Genomic DNA, 21,927 nt, shown 5'->3' on the forward strand with positions numbered 1-21,927 from the left:
CCCATGTGGTCAAAGATCCTGCCCCCATGTGGACACAAGATGGCCAGCAGGAGAGGGCAGTTGGGAGACACCCGGCCTGCAAGGGAGGGCAGTTGCGAGGGACCAGGCTTGCAAGGGAGGGTAGTTGCGAGGGACCAGGCTTGCAAGGGAGGGCAGTTGGGAGGCACCCGGCCTGCAAGGGAGGGCAGTTGCGAGGGACCAGGCTTGCAAGGGAGGGCAGTTGCGAGGGACCAGGCTTGCAAGGGAGGGCAGTTGGAGGTGATCAACCCTGCAGGAGAGGGCAGTTAGGGGTGACCAGGCTGGCAGAGGAGGGAAGTTGGGGGCAAACAGGCTGGCAGGGGAGCAGTTAAGCATCAACCAGGCTGGCAGCAGAGTGGTTAGGGGGTGATCAGGCTGGCAGGCAGAAGCAGTTAGGGGCAATCAGGAAGGCAAGCAGGCAAGCAGTTGGGAGCCAGCAGTCCTGGATTGTGAGAGGGATGTCCCAGATTGGAGAGGGTACAGGCTGGGCTGAGGGACAACCCCCTGCCGTGCACGAATTTCGTGCACCGGGCTTCTAGTATATTTTATAATCTCATCACAGACTCTGTATTTCAGCTATGTTATCAGAGCTGTTTGGTCTTCTCTTCTATGTGAGTTTTAAAAGAGCCAGGATAGACCCCGTTTATGGATTGAATTTCCTTTTATTTTTTTATAGATTCTAATTGGTTTCTGAAGAGTTGGTGTTTAATGTACTCAGGAAAATCTGAGCTCCTCATTTTCTGCTGTGGTCTACAATTACTGCAATCCTATCTAATAAAAGAGTAATATTCAAATTGACTGTCACTCCAAGTCACAAGATGGCCACCCCCATGTGTCAAAGATGGCTGCCCCCATGTGGATACAAGATGGCCACCATAAGATGGCCTGCAGGGAAGGGCAGTTGTGGGAAGTTAGGGGTGACCAGGCCAGCAGAGGAGGGCAGTTGGGGGAGAACAGGCCAGGAAGGGAGGGCAGTTGGGGGGAAGACCCAGGCCTGCAGGGGAGGGCAGTTGGGGAGGACCAGGTCAGCAGGGGAGGGCAGTTGGGGGACACCAGGACTTCAGGGGAGGGCAGTTGGGGGGGCCAGGCCTATAAGGGAGAGCAGTTGGGGGGGGACCAGGCCTGCAGTGGAGGGCAGTTTTTGTGGGGGACCAGGCCTGCAGTGGAGGACAGTTGGGGGGGACCCAGGCCTGCAGTGGAGGACAGTTGGGGGGGACCCAGGCCTGCAGGCGAGGGCAGTTGTGGGGGGACCAGGCCTGCAGGGGAGGGCAGTTGGGGGGGGGACAAGGCCAGCAGAGGAGAGCAGTTCGGGGGGACCAGGCCTGCAGGGGAGGGAAGTTGTGGGTAATCAGGCTTGCAGGGAGGGCAGTTAGGGGTGACCAGGCCAGCAGAGAAGGACAGTTGGGGGTGACCAGGCTGGCAGAGGAGGGAAGTTGGGGGAGACCAGGCCAGCAAGGGAGGGCAGTTGGGAAGGACCCAGGCCTGCAGGGGAAGGCAGTTAGGGGGACAAGGCCTGCAGGGGAAGGCAGTTGGGGGGGACCAGGCTGCAGGGGAGGGCAGTTGGGGGGACCAGGCTGGCAGGGAAGGGCAGTTAGGGGCAATCGGGCTGGCTGGGGTGCAGTTAGGCATCTATCAGGCTGGCAGGGGAGTGGTTAAGGGGTGATCAGGATGGCAGGCAGAAGCAGTTAGGGGCAATCAGGCAGAGGCAGGCGAGCAGTTGGGAGCCAGCAGTCCTGGATTGTGAGAGGGATGTCCGACCGCCCATTTAGGCCCAATCCCGACGGGCGGTCGGATATCCCTCAAGGGATCCCAGATTGGAGAGGGTGCAGGCTGGGCTGAGGGACACCCCCCACCCCCGTGCACAAATTTCGTGCACGGGGAGGGGTGTGTGTCCCTCAGCCCAGCCTGCACCCTCTCCAATCTGGGACCCCTAGAGGGATGTCCGACTGCCTGTTTAGGCCCGATCCTACTGTAGAATTGGGCCCAGTAGGATCGGGCCTAAATGGGCAGTTGGACATCCCTATCACAATCCAGGACGGCTGGCTCCCAACTGCTCACCTGCCTGCCTTCCTGATTGCCCCTAACAGCTTCTGTCTGCCAGCCTGATCACCCCCTAACCACTCCCCTGCCAGCCTGATTGATGCCTAACTGCCCCCCTGCCAGCCTGTTTGCCCCTAACTTCCCTCCCCTGCATGCCATGTCACCCCTAACTGCCCTCCCCTGCAGGTCTGGTCACCTCTAACTGCCCTCCCCTGCAGGCCTGGTCCCCTCCAACTGCTCTCCCCTACAGGCCTGGGTCTCCCCCAACTTCCCTTCCCTGCAGGCCCGGTTGCCCCCAACTTCCCTCCTCTGCCAGCCTGGTCACCCCTAACTACCCTCCCCTGAAGGCTTGATCGCCCCCAACTGCCCTCCCTTGCAGGCCTGGTCCCTCCCAACTGCCCTCCCCTGCTGGACTGATTGCCCACAACTGCCCTCCCCTGCAGGCCTGGTCCCTCCCAATTGCCCTCCTCTGCTGGCCATCTTGTGTCCACATGGGGTCAGCCATCTTGTGTGTTGGAGTGATGGTCAATCTGCATATTACTCTTTTATTAGATAGGATAGAGGCCTGGTGCATGGGTGGGGGCCAGCTGGTTTGCCCTGAAGGGTGTCCCGGATCAGGGTGGATGTTCCCTTGGGGTGTGGGGCGACCTGGGCGAGGGGCCTATGGTGGTTTGAAGGCTGGCCAAGCCCCCTGGTGACCCAAGCAGAGGCCCTGGTATCTGGGCTTTATTTATCTCCTATAATTGAAACTTTGTAGCCTTGAGCGGAGCCAAGCCTCCTGCTTGCTCCATGGCTGCAGCCATTTTTGTTGGGATTTATTTATCTTCTATAATTGAAACTTTGTAGCCTTGAGCGGAGGCCAAGGCATGCCGGGGCTGCAGAAGCTTGGCTTCCTCCATTGCCGGGGGCAACTCAAGCCTCCTGCTCTCTCCAGCTCTATGGCTGCTGCCATTTTTGTTGGGATTTATTTATCTTCTATAATTGAAACTTTGTAGCTTTGAGTGAAGGCCATGGCTGGCCAGGGCTGTGGGAGCTTGACTTCCTTCATCACCGGGGGAAACCCAAGCCTCCTGCTCTCTCCAGCTCCATGGCCGCAGCCATTTTTGTTGGAATTTATTTATCTTCTATCATTGAAACTTTGTAGCCTTGAGTGGAGGCCTGGGCTGGCCAGGTTGTGCGGAAAGCTTGGCTTCCTCCATTGCCAGGAAAACCCAAGCCTCCTGCTCGCTCCACAGCTGCAGCCATCTTGGTTGGGTTAATTTGCATACTTGCTCCTGATTGGATGGTGGGCGTGGCTTTTGGTTATAGCAGAGTGATGATTAATTTGCATATTACTCTTTTATTAGATAGGATTGATGGGTTGTGAAGGTCTCTTTCCAACATGATTATTCAACTGATTATGTCCTCAAACTGCCTTTTGCTTGTCTTCCTGTTTCTTTACAATGCCTGTGGCCTTCAGTGACTACTTTTCTTCATTTAATGCTCTTACCAGGTTTCAGTTGGACCTCTAATTTCATAATTGTAATTATTATTCTGCAAGTTGTATACTATTTTCTTGCCAAACTTTTTGAAATTGTATTCAGGCATTTAGGATCAATTAAGTTAATTGACCTCAAGTGTTTCTAGTCAGGGTGAATGTGACCATGAAAGATAAATTTATTTATGACCTAACAGAGAGAAAGGGAGACATAGAAATAAAGATAAACATGAAGTAAATCTTATTTGGTAAGTATATTTATCAATAAACTTAACTTATTTAAAAATCATATAGTTTATAAAAATAATACATATATGATGTTGCAATGGACTACATATGCAACCTATCCTATATAATAAAAGGCTAATATGCAAATCGACTGAATGGCAGAATGACTGGTCACTGTGACGCGCACTGACCACCAGGGGGCAGTTGCTCAATGCAGGAGCTGCCTCCTGATGGTCAGTACACTCCCACAGGGGGAGCACTGCTCAGCCAGAAGCCAGGCTCATGGCTGGCAAGTGCAGTGGTGGTGGCGGGAGCCTCTCCTGCCTCTGCGGCAGCAATAAGGGCCCCAGCGCTAAGGACTGCAGTTGGACATCCCCCAAGGGGTCCCGAACTGCGACGAGGCGCAGGCAGGTCTGAGGGATCCCGCCCCCCCAGTGCATGAATATCATGCACTGGGCCTCTAGTGTATATATAAAACAAGAAATAAAATTTTTCTGTAACCACACTATCAGGAAATGACCATTGCTAACATTTTGGTATATATTCTTAGAGATTCTTTTCTGAGCATATATCACATAAAAAAAACCAGAACAAAACAAAAATGAGATCATCCCCTGCATATTTTGTAGCCTCGTGTTTTTCCTCTAATATAGTGACTATTTTTCTTTATCATTAAATTAATATCTTCATCATCATTTTTAGTGGTAACAGTTTATGAGTGGACCATCATTTATTTAACTTTCAAACTCCTTTAATGTTCATTTATATTACTTAGAATTTTAACTATTATAATAAATTTTGTGATAAATATTCCTGAATAAATGTCTTTACATATTTGTTTGTTTAATCTTAAGGAAAATGTTTAAAAATATAATAGTCGTGTCTAAGGGACCTCCTCTTCTCCCCTTCTCTCTTTCTTTTAAGATTAAGTCCAAATTAAAAAAAATGCTTTTATTGATTTTAGAGAGAGGAAGGGAGAGGGGGAGAGAGATAGAAACATCTATGAGAATGAAACATTAACATCCACCAGCTTCCTCCTGCACACACTCTACTGGGGATTGAGCTGCAGCCAGTCATGTGCCCTGACTGGAAATCAAACTGGGGACTTGTTGGTGCATGGATGGACACTCAACCACTGAGCCACACTGGCTGGGCAAGTCCATATTTTTTTTTTAGCATGTACACAAGATCTTTTCAAACCTAATCTTAGCTTATTAATCTTCTAGATTTACATCATTAACCCAAAATGTACACTATACTGACTGACTCATATTTTTTTCAAAAGCCTATGTATTTCCATATTTTTATTCCTATTTCCTGCTGTGACTTCTATCTGAAATGTTTGCCTCCACATTTCCTGTTCTTTTAAATTTCCAAGTATCTTTTAAGTTCCAGCTCAAATGTTATTCTCTACTATATCTTTTACTAATCCCTCTTAAATAAAGTTAATTTTCTATCATCTCTGCTCCTGATCATTTATGATATTTTGGGTTCAGTGTTTCTCAAAGGTCTTTCCCTCTGTCAGTCAACCATCAAATCCTTAGTAAGCATCTACTAAGATCCAGGCTTTGTATTAGATAAGCAAAACAGGCTCATGTAACTTAACTTATGTAATTTTATTCTTGTATGTTTTAGTTATATTTTTATTGCAATATTGCTTATGATATTTGGGAAACTAGGAGCAATAGTGTGGTTAACAGAGAATTTGTTAGGTAAATTATGATCCAGTCCCATGACATTCCCTTTCCATGATAGTGTAATTTTCAACATCTACCATTAAGTGGCATGGACAACCGAAGTTGGCTGGACCCTTGTTTGGGCCAGGGTTAAAATCACATATAAATAGCATTCATCTCATTGGTCAATGACAATAAATCATAAGTGGCTGCTTGAATTGTGTGTCAAGAATAATTTTGAGAAACCACGATGGCGGCATAGGTAAACACCTAAACTGCTGCCTTGCACAACAATTTCAAAACTACAATTAAAAGACAAAACTGACATCATCCAGAACCATAGGAAGGCTGGCTGAGTGGAAATTCTACAACTATAAGGAAAGAGAAAAGCACACTGAGACTCACAGGAGCTGCGGAAGGCAGAGGTACTGAGATGCACGCGCGGAGAGGACTGGCAACTGAGTGCGTGGCTGGCTTTCTCAAATGGGAGGGAGACAAAAGCTCCTGACTGCACTGAACTCCAGTTCTGGGAGACAATCTGGGGACGCAGACTCATACGGGGTGAAACTGGACTGTCAGGAAAGAGAAAAGCACACTGAGACTCTGAGGAACTGTGGAAAGCAGAGGTACCGAGGCACGCGCGGAGAGGGCAGGCAACTAAGTACGTGGCTGGCTTTCTCAAGCGGAGGGAGACAAAAGCTCCCAACTGCACTGAACTCTAGTTCCAGGTGAGACTCTGGGGACCCAGACTCATTCGGGGAGAAACTGGACTGTCTGGCAGCGGGTGGAACTCGAGGGTGGCTTTCTCTCAGAAGTGCTTGCAGTGATTACCACGGGACACGGAGACACAGGGGCCTATTAGGGCAGGGCTGATGGGAAGCCATTGCTGTCTGCTCTGCCCTGAGACTCCGCCCCATCCAAGCTGAGCACAGAGGCTTTTTCAAGTCTTGTCTCATAAGAGTGTCTCCAGCACAGAAGTTCTCCCAGCATAGACACAGCTGATACTCACAGCCAATTGGCCTGGAGTTCAATTCCTCCCAGTGATACCAACAACAATCAAGACTTAACTACAACAAGACTGTGCACATACCCCACAAAGGGGTGCACCAAGAGTGTCCACCTCAGGTAACTGGGGAGGCTGAGCCACTGGGCCCTATAGGACACCTAACACACAAAGCCACTCTATCAACTCAGGGAAGCAGCCAAAATGCGGAGACAAAGAAACAGATCACAAATGAAAGAAATGGAGGAAAGCAAGTGACTGGATATAGAGTTCAAAACCACGGTTATAAGGTTTTTCAAGAATTTTCTGAAAAGGCCAATAAATTTAGTGAGACCCTTGAGGATATGAAAAAGGACCAACTAGAAATTAAGCATACACTGCCTGGAAATAAAAAAATATTATACAGAGATCTAAGAGCAGACTAGAGGATCGCAAGAATCAAGTCAAAGATTTGAAATACAAAGAAGCAAAAAACACTCAACCGGAAAAGCAAAAAGAAAAAATAATCCAAAAATATGAAGATAGTGTAAGGAGCCTCTGGGACAACTTCAAGCATACCAACATCAGAATTATGGGGGTGCCAGAAGAAGAGAGAGAGCAAGATACTGAAAACCTATTTGAAGAAATAATGACTGAAAACTTCCCCCACCTGGTGAAAGAAATAGACTTACAAGTCCAGGAAGCACAGAGAACCCCATCAAAAGGAATCCAAAGAGGACCACACCAAGATACATCATAATTAAAATGCCAAGAGCAAAAGACAAAGAGAGAATATTAAAAGCAGCAAGAGAAAAACAGTTAGTTACCTACAAGGGAGTACCCATATGACTGTCAGCTGATTTCTCAACAGAAATTATGCAGGCTAGATGGGAGTGGCAAGAAATATTCAAAGTGATGAATAGCAAGAACCTAGAACCAAGATTACCTTATCCAGCAAAGCTATCATTCAGAATTGAAGGGCAGATAAAGAGCTTCACAGATAAGAAAAAGCTAAAGGAGTTCATCACCACCAAACCAGTATTATATGAAATGCTGAAAGGTGTTCTTTAAGAAGAGGAGGAAGAAGAAAAAGGTAAAGATAAAAATTATGAACAACAAATACATATCTATCAACAAGTGAATCTAAAAATCAAGTGAATAAAAAAATCTGATGAACAGAATAAACTGGTGAATATAATAGAATGAGGGGCATAGAAAGGGAGTGGACTGACAATTCTTGGGGGGAAAGGGGTGTGGGGGGTGTGGGAAGAGACTGGACAAAAATCGTACACCTATGGATGAGGACAGTGGTGGGGGCGGGGGGTAAGGGCAGAGGGTGGGGTGGGAACCGGGTGGAGGGGAGCTATGGGGGAAAAAAAGAGGAACAATTGTAATAATACGAACAATAAGGATTTATTAAATTAAAAAAAAAGAATAATTTTGAGATACATTCTGCTTAGTGATCTATTACGGGCCTGGAAACAGGTATTTGCCATATCTGGGCTTGGGGCAGCGTCTAACTGCCATTGCTTAGGGTTTGGGAACCTAAGAAGGAATGAGGAGAATGGGTGAGAGAAAAGGTGAGGATAGGTAGAGGGCTGCTACGGGAAACATCAGGGCCTTGAATGCTGTGCAAAGCACCCCGAATTCTTCCATGTTAGGAAAGAAGACACTTGTTAAAGTTTGCCTTATGTATTTTCTTCTCTCTTTGTGGGCCATTGCTTCTAAGTGTCTTCTGAAACACCCTCCGTTAGGTTTAGGGGCCTAATGACTTCAGGCTCTTCAGTTGCCAGTTTTCTTCTACCATGTTGCTCTAATAAATGGTGGCCTGTCCCACATTCTAGAGACTGTCCTCTCCTGGCCAAAGATTGCTGGCCTTTCATTCTCTCTGCTAGGTTACTTATAATCTAAGTTAATGTGGAAGTATAGATGTGGGCCTGAGATGCATATTATAGGCCTTTTCTAGATAGTATAAACAGTGTTGAATCTACACATTTTTATGTTTATCTCTTTAGGCCTAAAAGGATGCCTGTACTTCCTGGTTTGCTGGGCACAGTCCTGAGTTAAGCCTGTTTGTCCTGGCATACTGATTAATAGTGCCCTCTTTCATCCTAACATAGAAGTTTCATTTGTCCACAGTATAAACTTTTGATGGTAAGGACTGGAGATATTTGTGAGTCAGATTGGCTTGAATAACCTAATAGAACAAAACCTCTCTAAAACAACCCATAAGCAAAAAAAATAGTAAAATAATTGGCATGCTTTGGAATTAATCTTTTATTCCATAGTTTGAAGTGGTAACTATGGAACAGGAAGGGGATATAAAGAATTTTAATATGGAAATACATCCCATTAAAACCGCATATTTAATCATTTAAATTAAATCATACTGCATTATAATGGCACAGTAGCTACTTTGTTCTTTGGAGAAATACTCAGTATTGATTCAAGATTATTAAAAAAAATAAGTCTAGAAAGCTCATGAATGTTTTTGACATTTCTTGTCATATATTAGCATAAAACAATAATTACCAGATTATGTGATATTTCAGGAACAACTCTTAAGAGCCTTGGAATCAAAACAACTCCATCAGTATCAATAGATTCAATATGAGGCTTAGCTTTAATTGCACTTAGGAGAACCTATTTGTTTTTAGCATTTGAAAGCAAGTCTAAATTGTGTCCAGTGGGGGTACTTAGAGTAGGAGGCTTTGGCACCTGCCTCAGGTAAGGAAAGTTTTGTTTATTTCATTAGCTCTTGATGCTTTGACAGACTATGGCTTTCTACTTGCTGCAGGAAGAGCTGCCAGCCATCCCTGCTGGGAGAAGCTAGTATGGGACTAGAAATGAACTTTTGAAAGAAGTTATTATGCCTTATATGGTTGATCTCCCATGCAAATAAAAGAAGCATTTCATACTGTAGCTAAATGGAATTGGTATTTCATCCAATGTAAATGTATGCTAGCGTGATTTCTGGCTTTTATCAAACACTGCATCTCTCTCCAAAGTAGATTCCATGTTCATCCGTCTATAGGGCAGCTGCAAGGCAGGGCTGAAGCAATGCAAACTCATAGACCTGGATAGAAATAAAACTGCATTCATCAGACCAATACATGTTTACTACTGATACCTGAATGCAGATTCCAGGGATACAAACTCAGAGATTCTGTAGATCTGAGATGAGATGGGGCTGTCTTTTAAACAAATTCTGCCATTCTGCCACGGAAAGTCAGCAGTTTATTTTGAGAAAGACCCTTCTACTCTCAGTACTGAACCTAGTACTGAACCAAGTCTCATGAGAGATGAAAAGAAGTAGTGAATGTGGGCTGTACTCACAAAGGAGCTTAGGAAGCAAAAACATCCAAAATACTAACAGCTAAGATGTATTGTACTATTTTTACAACATATCAGGCATCAGAAGTTTTGCATTTGCTCTTTGCTCTGCATAAACCACTCTTCCTCCATATACTTTTTGGCATGGTTCTTCTTCTCTTTTAAGTCTGCACTAAGCTGTCACCTTCTCAGTGAGGCCTCCTTTTTCTACACTTAACGCTATAACTTCAGTATTTCTTTTAAAAAATATACATACTTTTATTTCAAAAAGGAAGGGAGAGGGAGAGAGACAGAAACATCAATGATGCGAGAGAATCATTGATTGGCTGCCTCCTGCACTCCCCCCACTGGGGACTGAGCCCACAACCCAGGGAATTGAACCGTGACCTCCTGGTTCATAGGTTGACACTCAACCACTGAGCCACGTCGGCTAGGCTCAGTATTTATTATATTGCTACTTTCTTAATATTTTTCCATAGCACTTAAACCATTTGTTTTTTGTCTGAAATAGATAAGAAGGCAGACATTTTTGTCACTTTTGCTCACTGCTAAATCTTCAGGGTCTCCATAGTGTCTAAAACGTAGTGAGCACTCAGTAAGTATCCATTGAAAAAATAACTTACATTTAGTGTCTTTTAAAAAAATATATATATATTTTAATACATATTTTATTGATTTTTTACAGAGAGGAAGGGAGAGGGATAGAGAGTTAGAAACATCGATGAGAGAGGAACATCCATCAGCTGCCTCTTGCACACCCCCCACTGGGGATGTGCCTGCAACCAAGGTACATGCCCTTGACCGGAATCGAACCCGGGACCTTTCAGTCCGCAGGCCGACGCTCTATCCACTGAGCAAAACTAGTTAGGGCAAAAAAATATATATATTTTTGATTTCAGAGAGGAAGGGAGAGGGAGAGAGAGAAAGAGACATCAATGATGAGAGAGAATCATTGATTGGCTGCCTCCTGCACACCCTCTACTGGGAATTTAGTATGCAGCCCAGGCATGTGCCCTGACCAGGAATAAAATCATGGCCTCTGGGTTCATAGGTCAATGCTCAACCATTGAGCCACACTGGCCAGGCAAGAATAACTGACACTTATTGAGCATTTATTTGCTGTTCTCAGGGCTTCTCGGGCAATAATCCATTTAATTTCCCCAAGAAGTCTAGGGGTAGGGCCTATGATTAAGTCCATTACAGATAAGGAAACTGAAGCAAAATATTGCCAGAAGTCATCCAGGTAGTAGATGGTGGAGCCAGAATTATAACCTGGGTGATCTGATCCAGATCTCATTCTCTAACCATGTGCTCTACGAACACAGATAGTATCCTTAATATTCTCTTTGTGGAAAATTCAGAGGCAGAGATCTTAGGTTTGTTTTTTTGTTGTGACATTTGCAAAAAGCTAAAGGCAAAATACTGAAGCAAAGGTTAATGAAGAAAATACTATGGGATCTTCCTTTGTGCTTTCTGGCCTGGGGTGATCTTCTCAATGGTCTGGTGTTTTAACGAGCCTGGATTTTTAGAATAAAGCCAATCTGACATTTGTAGTTACAAGTTTGACCAGGCTCTTCTTGATGGGCAAAGGAGTGTTACTGGGCAGATGAGGAAAGCTCTTCATCACCCATTCTCAAACCAGGTTGACCTAGACTCTGTCATAATAGGATGGATCCATCCTTTTGAGGCCTCTGGGGAAAGATTGATCACTGACTTGGATAACTGTACTGAGTGATTTAGCTAATGTGGCCCCTTTGGGTGAGTGCCAGCCTCATTTTTTTACCACCCCATGTGTGTCCTTTCCATAGCAGAGTATTTAATCAAAGAGAGCTTTACCTCCACTTTTCAACTTTAGTAAGTATTTTAAGCTTATCTGAGTTCTGACCCTTATCATTAATGATGATCTCAAGAGTGTTAAAATATGAAATACTTACTGAATTACCTATGTTGGGAGAAATGTACTGCCTGTTGATGGTCATTCTTCCAAATCACTGCCTCAGGAGAAATAACATAGGAAGCCTGCAGGAATATATGCTATTGTCCATGTTGTTGATTGATACTTACATATAGCCTTTGATCCATATTGTTTTGATCATTAAGGAAGACATAATAGGCTATTGAATAATGAAATTCATTCTATTTTTCAAACTTATAACCCTTCTCAAATTCATTCAGGGGCCATGTGGCTATTTTGACTTCACCTTGGCTAACAGCCAGCTAGAGGAGAGGAAGAATGTGGGTTTTGAGATTTTTATATGCCAAACCCAGAGTCCAAGATGTCAGCTTCAATATCACCTAAAATTTCTAACAACCACCTAAAACAGAAAGAAGTCTGTGGAAACCTCATCCTCACTGAGCAATATTGCATTTGTAAGATGATATTAATACAAAATTTTAATGCTCTGTGGGTCTTTATCTGGCAGCAGACCAACAACAGAGCATAAAACATTAACAACTAAAAGGGGGTTCTGAGTCCTTGGAGTTTCTAATTGTTGTTCATTACAAAAAGCTATGCAAATCATCTTGAGCCGATTCAGGGAGAATTAAATAGATTTGGTTTAATAAAATCTTCAGGTATCTGAATAAATTATGAATGCATCTTGACAGTTCGAAGTATACCCTGGCATTAGGAAAAGGCAATGAACAAATATTCAAGGGAGGGGGAAATAAAAGCTCTTCTGTTGATCACCCCATTTGAAACTGATTAAAAGCTGATGAAGTGAAAGTTTTTTCATGGGTAGATGTGCAACAAGTCATGAGTTGTGGACTTTAATAATATATTTTCTTCACAAGCAATAACACAGCAATTAGGAGATGCTCATTGAGGTAGAAATAATGGTAACTGCTGTGCAGATTAGGTTTGCTGAAGGGAGCTCTCAGACATACACTAAAACAACATATTCCAGCTTCTTGTTGGTGTGTAATTTCTACTTTATTTACTTATCAACTCAGTTAAAGAGGACTCCTGGCAGTAATAAGGCTACATAGAATAGTTTAAGATGCTACAAATTATATAAAAGATAAATCTAATGATTACCTATTCTAATGACAGTGCAATCTTGTCTTTCCTCATGGGGAAATTGTGTGGTTGTGAGAAGCTTATAGTTGGAGAGAGTGCCATGGTACAAATGTATTCATTATTTTTCTGCCTGCTTTGCTTCTGCATGGCTGTTCATGAAAGCTAGGTGATTCATTGGAGCAGGAACCACTTAGCGAATGGTTCACAAACCTCTCACTGGTGCTGCAGAGCCGTAAGCAACCAGCAAATACATCAAAATAATACGCTGGAAAACAGGATGGAGACATTTTCAGCAAGGGGAGAATGACCTACAATGGTGTTTCCAAAATAAGCAAAAAGGGGGTCAGGTGAAAACAGCACATTTCCACCTCATTTCTATTTACTATAATTGCCGTAAAAGTAAATACTCATGAAAGACACATCATGAAACTTCAGAACAGACCACATTTCTGAGGATTTCTGCATTCATTGGGGGGAGAAAGCTGGGAAAAAAACACAACAGACTGGAGCAGAGTTTTGAGATCTGTGGTTTGTTTGAGCAATAACTTCACATTGGTGAAGACATAAAAATAATCTGTTTTTCTTTTTCTTAATTGTATCCTATTCCAGGTCAAGTGAAAATGATTTTTTTTTATGAGAATCTTCTTTCCAAGACTTTCTCAACTAAATGCATGAAATACCCTCTTTCTATGAAGGAAGATGATTGAGAGAAGCCTCTGTCTAGTTGACCAGTAAGTGTGGCTTGGGTGAGCCATGTGCCTTGAAAAGTACTTTGTTATTTTTCCATGAAAGAAAGATGCAGCCAAACTTCTGGTATGAAGCCTAGTATATATTATGTGGTAAAATTCATTTTATATGGTGTTACTTTTTACATGTTTACTTTTAATTCTCTGAGTGAAACACCTTCCCTTCCCTCCACCTGCCTCACACCAAATCATTTGCAACTGGTGTCTAAGACACGATTCTTCTTATGCTAAGTAGTAGCAGCATATTTGTGTGGGTTAGATTGAAAGTTGTCCTTCACATATCCTTAAAGGTAGAAAATGCTTTCTCATCATTCAGTTGTCTCTCAGAGGTGTGCATGGCAAAATCCTTGATTGTCTCCTATCTCTACACTCCTGAGTCCATGGTATGTGTCGTTAATTGGCATTAATTGCTTCTTTGGATCCTGGAGGTGGCCTCTGAATCATTGTCAGTAAGCACTTCCCACTGTCAGAATAGTAACGTGTGATGAAACTCATTAGCCACCCTTATTCTAAGAATCAGGGCAATAGAGTATTGAACCTGTTCTTATCTCACTATTTCTTTTCCTTTCCTTTGAAAAGAATTCTCACCCAACGATATGTTTTTTTGATTTTGAGAAAGAGAGAGAGAGAAACATCGATGTGAAAAAAACATTAATCAGATGCAGCTGTCTGCATGAGGGATTGAACCTGCAACCTAGGTATGTGCCCTGGGCTAGGAAGTTGCAACCTTTTGGTGTATGGGTTGATGCTCCAACCAACTGAGCCACCTAGCCAGGGCCTCTATTCTTTTTCATTTCTGGTTACTTTGACAATTCAAGGGGAAAACAGTTTTAGATTTAGAGTAAGAAGGCCCAAGTTATGCTATTCTCTTAGCCATGATAAATTGAAAAACCCCAAACCTTAAGAAATGAAGGCTGTTTCTCATGCCAGTCCTAGACCAATGCTGTGTTGTTGTGGGCATCTGCTCTACAGCACTCTAGCCTTTCCCATAGAGTGGCTCTGCCTTTTCCTAAACCCTTGGAATCCTCCATTAGATTCTCTGCATTCAGCCCCAGAGGAAGGAAGTGGGAGCTCCTGGATAAGAGAAATTGTAGGGGACTATAGTTCACTTGTATGTTGAGGACAGGGATCAGCATACTATTTCTGGAAGGGGCCAGATAGTTTACATTTTAGGTTTTGTGGGTCATATAGTCTCTGTTTCAACTACTCAACTTTCCCATTGTAGGATGAAAGCAGTCCCTAACTACACAGACATAAATGGGTGCGACTGTGTTCTAGCAAAACTTTATTTACTAAAACAGGTGGCAGGCTGGATTTGCCAACACTTTGTCTAGAAGGAAAAGGAAATTGGCTTGGTCAGGACATAGCAAAGTCTCTTCTGCAATGATCCTACCAGCTGTGTGACCTTGAGCAAGTGATTTATCCTCTTAGAGCTTTAGTTTTATCATCAGTTAGTATATATACTAATATATATATACCATCTGTCTTGATGTAGCTCAGTGTTTTTGTGAAGATTAAATGGGATAATGGATTATTATACTTTGTAAACTACAAGACAATGTACACATGTATTCTTTTAAGAGTGTACAGAAATGCCCATTAAAGACAGCTGTGACCCCCTGCTTCTCACAGACATGAGAACACTCATAGAGAGGAACAAAACAAGGGGAAAAAACACACTATTATTGTTTTAAGACACTTGAGTATTAGTTAAAATTATTCCTGAAAATTCAATGAGCTTAAACTAATTCAATTCTTGGTTTGTTCTTTTCATGAAAACTCCAGCTTGGATCTAACTTAAAGATTCAAGTTAGAAATATAAATCATTGATTGATTACATAAACCAACCTGTGAAAAACTTTTATTTAGAAGACTTGTTATAGATGTAACTATAATTTCTTTGGGAAGGATTCTTGTAATAATAAAGCAAATTGAAGTGTATTAGTTTGCTAAGGCTGCCATAATATAGCACCACAGACTTAACGGCATACATTTATGTCCTCACATTTCTAGAGGCAACAAGTCCAAAATGAAGGTGTCAGCAGGGTTGGTTTTGTCCAAGGGCCTTTCTCTTTAACACTTAGATGGCTATCTTCTCTCTGTGTTTTCACAAGGTCTTTTCTCTGTGCCTGTATCCCAATCTTCTCTTCTTGTAAGGACACCAGACATATTGGTGTGACCTCATTTTACCTTAATTACCCCTTTAAAGGCCCTATCTCCAAATATAATCACATTCTGAAGTACTAAGGTTAGGGCTTTACATATGAATTTTGGTGACACCATTGAGTGTATAACACCAAGTTTATACTTTCACTCTAAAAAGATAAAGATATTTCTTAGAACCCTAAACCAGTTTGCTATTTTTCCCCTTTTATAAATGTCTTTCAAGTTGCTTCTTTTCCCTTAATGAAAACTCTTTATTGCCTTTTCTTCCTTCATATTATTAAAAAAAAAAAATCTCTCCTAAATCCATACGTCTTCCAAAAACGAAGTTTAGAGAGAGGACAAAGAGAAAATTTGTTTCTCTGTCCCATTCTCACTTTTCTCTATAATTTCTCTTGTTGACCTCAGTAGTTTGCTGCTAGAGGAAATCGCACTTAGGAAATGAAAAGATTAAAAGTAGATATTAACTAATGATGAGATAAAATTTATTTGTATCCCATTACTATAGAGAAGAAGCTATTTTGTGTGTGTTTTCTGCTTTAAGCATTTTATGCCAGTATGAGTAGGGATGCAATAAAAACATCTAAAAGTAGCATTATGAGTATTAATTAATGATTGTAAAACACTTTGAAGATAAAGAATTCTATAAGCAAGCATAAGGTAATATTACTGCTGTCTTGTCAGAAAAAAAAATAAAGTACTGTTATGGCACGCTGGTCTTATCATCTCTACCTGAAGTTCCATTCTCCATGTATTACAATGCTGAGATTTCATGTTTACAATTCCACATCTTTATCAAAAGGTTATTAATAAAACATTCAAAGTCAAACAAAGCACTTCAGTAAATCAGACCTATTTATGGCCTATTAGTTCATATATTGTGACTTTCAGATAAACACAGTGTCATGCTATGATTAACACTTGGTGACAACTTTGAGTTTGGTATTTTAAACCTTCTATAGACTCTCCACATCTCCAAGCCTTTTTCCTCATTCATCAACACATATTCATTGCCAGACATTGTGCTAGGTCTTAGGGATACAGTTGTGGACAAAAGCAGATGTGATAGTGTGTGTGTGTGTGTATATATATATATATATATATATATATATATATATATATATATACTAGAGGCCTGGTGCACGAAATTCGTGCACTGGGGGAGGGGGTGTCCTTCAGCCCAACCTGCACCCTCTCCAATCTGGGATCCCTCGGGGGATGTCTGACTGCCTGTTTAGGCCTGATCCTACAGGGATCGGGCCTAAACAGGCAGTCAGACATCCCTTTCACAATCTGGAACTGTTGGCTCCCAACTACTTGCCTGCCTGCCTAATTGCCCCTAACCGCTTCTGCCTGCAAACCTGATCACCCCCTAACCACTCCCCTGCAAGCCTGATCAATGCCTAACTGCTCCCCTGCCAGCCCGATCATCCCCAACTGCCCTCCCCTGACAACCCAGTCACCCCCAAATGCCCTCCCCTGCATATTCCCTCTTTATTAGATAGGGTTTTTTCTTTAACATATTGGACAGTCCTAACTGGTTTGGCTCAGTGGATGGAGCATCGGCCTGCAGACTCAAGGGTTCCAGGTTCGATTCTGGTCAAGGGAATATACCTTGGTTAGGAGTACATACCCAGTGGGGAGTGTGCAGGAGGCAGCTGATCAATGTCTCTCTCTCATAGATGTTTCTAGCTCTCTATCCCTTCCCCTTCCTCTCTGTAAAAAGTCAATAAAATATATGTAACAAAAAAGAGAAACATTTAAGATTCCTCCATATCTGCCTGGCTGGTGTGATTCAGTGGTTGAGACCACAGGCTGCCGCCACTGGGAAGGGGCTCTGTGCCATGGGGGTGCATGCCCCTCGCAGGCTTAGACTCAGCCCAGGCTATGGCCGCTGGGAGGGGGATCGCGCTGTTGGGGTGCACGCCCTTCGCAGACTTAGACTCAGCCCAGGGTACGGCCAGCTGCTGGAAGGGGGATTGCGGTGTGGGGGTGCGTGCTCCTCGCATGCTGAGACCCCAGCCCAGGTTAAGGCCATTGGGGTGCACGCAATGGCCTTAGACTCAGACTCAGCCCAGGCTATGGCCACTGGGAGGGGGATCGAACCCTTCGCAGGCTGAGACCCCAGCCCAGGCTATGGCTGCTGGGAGGGGGATTGCGCTGTTGGGGTGCACGCCCTTGCAGACTTAGACTCAGCCCAGGCTATGACCACTGGGAGGGGGATCGTGCTGTGGGGGTGCGTGCCCCTCGCAAGCTGAGACCCCAGCCCAGGCTACTGCCTTTGGGGTGCACGCCCCTCGCAGGCTTAGACTCAGCCCAGGCTACGGATGCTGGGAGGGGGATCGCGCCGTGGGGGTGTGCGCCCCTCACACGCTGAGACCCCAGCCCAGGCTATGGCTGCTGAGAGGGAAATTGCGCTGTTGGGGTGCACGCCCCTCGCACACTGAGACTCCAGCCCAGGCTAAGGCCGTTGGGGTGCACGCCCCTCGCAGGCTTAGACTCAGCCCAGGCTATAGCCGCTGGGAGGGGGATCATGCTGTTGGGGTGCGCGCCCCTCACAGGTTGAGACCCCAGCCCAGGCTGCTGCCGCTGGGTGGGGATCACGGTGTCGGGGTGCGGGCGCCTCCCAGTCAGACACCCCAGGCTGCCACTGCTTGTCGGGGATCGTGGTGTAGGGCACGGTTGCCTCTGAGCTGGACAACCTGCACTGCCAAGGCTGGGCAGACTGGGGGACTCTGGTGGGGATGAGAGGACTGGGTGCAGCCATCTTGTGGCCATGGGCGCCACCATTTTTGTCGCGGAGTGATGGTTAATTTGCATATTACTCTTTTATTAGATAGGATGATAAGGATCTATCAGTCAGCACATACAAAGAACTCTTACAGCTCAACAACAAAAAGATAACCCAATTTTTAAGAAGTGGGCAAAATACACGAATAGAAATTTCTCCAAAAAAGATATAAAAATGGTCAGGATGCATATAAAGAGATGCTCAACGCCTCTGGTCATTAAGAAAATGCAAACTGAAACCACAATGAGTTAATACTTTATACCCAGTAAGATGACTATCATTTAAAACAATGAAAAATAACAAGTGTTGATAACTGCTGGTGGGAATGTAAAATGATACAAGTGTTGTGGAAAACAGTTCGGTAGTTCCACAAATGGTTAAACACAGAATTACTGTATTACCCAGCAATTCCACTCTTAAATATATACCCAAAAGGATTACAGAGAAATACCTGTACATGAATATCAAGATAAGAACTATTCACATTAGCTAAAAGGTAAAAAAACTTAAATGTCCATCAACTAAAAAAATGACTAAATGAAATGGGGCATATACATACAATAGAATAGTATTTAGTCAGGAAAAATACCTAAGTACTGCTACATGCTTAAATGTGGGCAAATTTAGAAAACATTATGCTAACTGAAAGAAGCTAGATACAAAATGTCACATATATCATTTCAATTATATAAAATATCCAGAATACATAAACCCATAGAGATAGAAAGCAGACTAGTGGTTGCCAGGGACTGGGTGAGGAGAGCATGAGAAGTGACTGCTTAATGTGTCTATTGGGGAGATAAATATTAATAAATATGAATTAAATTTTTCTATGAACAAATAGTTTTATATGTCAACATGGCTGGACATGTTGTCCAGATATTTGATTAAACATTACTCTGGATGTTTCTGTGAAGGTGTTTTTTTAAAAAAGATTAACATTTCACCTTGTCAGTGTGGTTCAGTGATTGAGCATGGACCCAGGACTCAGGAGGTCATGGTTCAATCCCGGTCAGGGCACATTCCAGGTTTTGGGCTCCATTCCTAGTAGGGGTGTATAGGAGATAGCCAATCAATGATTCTCTCTCATCATTGATGTTTCTATCCCTCTTTCCCTCTCCCTTCTTCTCTGAAACCAATTAAAAATATATAAAAATAGTCTTCTTATTTAAAGAAATTAACATTTTAATTAGTAGACTTTGAGTAAAGCAAATGCCCTCCCTTATGTGGGTGGTTTTCATTCAGTCAGCTGAGGGACTTGATAGAACAAAGACTGATCTCCCTATCTGAGAAGTGATTCTGCCAAGAGACTGCCTTTGGACTCAAACTACAAGTCTTACCTAAGTCTCCAGCCTGTCGGTCCATCCCATCAGATTTTGGACTCAGCAAACCTTCATAAGCACATGAACCAATTTCTTAAAATCTCTCTCCCTCTCCCCCCCTCTCTCTCCCTGTATATACACACACATCTTGTTGGTTCTGTTTCTCTGAAGAAGCTTGACTTATACAGTAAACATCATCTGACTCCTAAAGTCTGTGTTAAGCCCTCTTCTTATGTATTTCTCCAAAACCTTGTGCTGTTTCTATCACAATTCTCACCACAATGAATACCTGTGTACTTGCTGGCATCACCTACTACACCTTAAGCATCTTGAGTACAAGAGCCATTTCTGTGTTCCTCATCATTGTATTAGCTCCACAGTTACAAACTTTAAGGTATGCTATAGAAGCTTCTCTCTTTAGGAAAAGTTTGAGAAAGTTTTACTGCATTTATATAGAATTTGGTTGTGTATCATTCTTTGAGCATTAAATTCTAATTTGAGTTCCAAACATTTCCCAAGATGGTATCAGTAACACTGAGATCAGGGGAAAGCCAGGAGTAATAGAGAAGTGGTATTGCCCAATGTAACTTACCTTAATTCCATTTCTAAGCCTCTAAATATCCACATTGTGAGAACTATCTGATGTCTGAGTATTTCCAATCATGTATTTTTTGTTTGTTTCCTTAAGTCAAGAGTTGTTTGTAATTTATCAGTCACCCTGGTTCTCTGGTGGCCACCATCCTTCGTCATAAGGATCTATTTCCTTCCATAGCTTTAGCTTGCAGAATCTTACTGCTAGCCTTCCTGTCAATATCTACAACTGATCATTGTCTTTATGTCTGAAGAATGACAATTGTTTTCTTGTCCCCATTAAGAACACATATAACTATATCACCAGCATCTCTCCTCTAAGACTGAGGCATGAATAAGAGAAATTACTCTCATGACAACCTGAAAAACTGCTTGAGAACTTTATAGTAACATCATGTTAGAGTAGAATTCAGTATATGTTGGGTCCATTTTTGAGAAGAGTTCCCCCTTTTGATCATTACTGTATCAGAAGAACCTTTGTTATCAGGAGATTCTCTATGAGATTGTCTCCTAACTCCTCTCAGGACAGCACCATATGTCATTTCTGAAAGGCTAATGGGGAATCTGACCGCCTGATAGCTTTTTATATAATTGGTCTCTTACCATAGAAATGTTGACTTCCTGTTGTCCACAGTTTCAGTCTGTCTGAACTCAGGAAGCTAACCATTCAGCAAAGAAACATTCTTTCAGCTTCTTGCTGACTATAAATGATGAAAAGTAGTTTACAGTGGAGAGAAGGCTGCTGGTGCAGCTATGAGTCATTCCTGTTCAGATCTCCTGTGACTCATTTTCCTTCATTAAACTGAGCAGAGTCAATAGCCCTTCAGTTTTCTGAACAGTAGATCTAACTGCACTAATGACCGGCTGTTGAACAAGTTTAGCTATGTTCTAATTTATTTATTAAGTAAGAGTAAAAACAAATATAAAGTACCCATCAATAGATAATGGGAGGACATTAGTGATTTTCTCATGAATTAGCCTAAAACACAGCTTCTTTTAGATAAAAATGGAGAAGGCTAGGCTAGCCCCTGTCAGCACAGGGGGGGAAAAAAATCAATTTTTGAGGCTCTCCTCACTCCCATTTTTAGACCTTGTTCTAAATGGTAGCCTGGAAGGTCCCATTTCCCATGTCTACATGATTTCTATCCCACCCCACTGTATTCCTGCCTTGGCCCCACTTCTGCACACACACCTCTTTTGGCTTCATTTCTTTATTGCCACCTGAATACTTTGCCTATTGGTCTCTTTGACCCTCATCCAGCATTTCACTAAAATGATCTACTTACATCTTAAAGCCTCAGGGTTCTAATGTGCTAGCTTTATTTTGATCTTATCATCCCTAATAATATTTTAAAAACAATTTAAAAATATTCTTGTAGTGACCCTGCATTTGTAATCTACCACAAAATGTAACCTAATGTGGGACTTCAGAAGAGAGTTTAAGAGCAGAGCTTTGAGACCAATAGGTCTTGGGTTAAATCTGCCATTCTATCACTAAATGACTTTGGGCAAGCTATTTAACTTTTCCAGGCCTCATATTT

The sequence above is a fragment of the Cnephaeus nilssonii genome (assembly GCF_951640355.1).
Source record: "Cnephaeus nilssonii genome assembly, chromosome: 7".
Taxonomy (NCBI): domain Eukaryota; kingdom Metazoa; phylum Chordata; class Mammalia; order Chiroptera; family Vespertilionidae; genus Cnephaeus; species Cnephaeus nilssonii.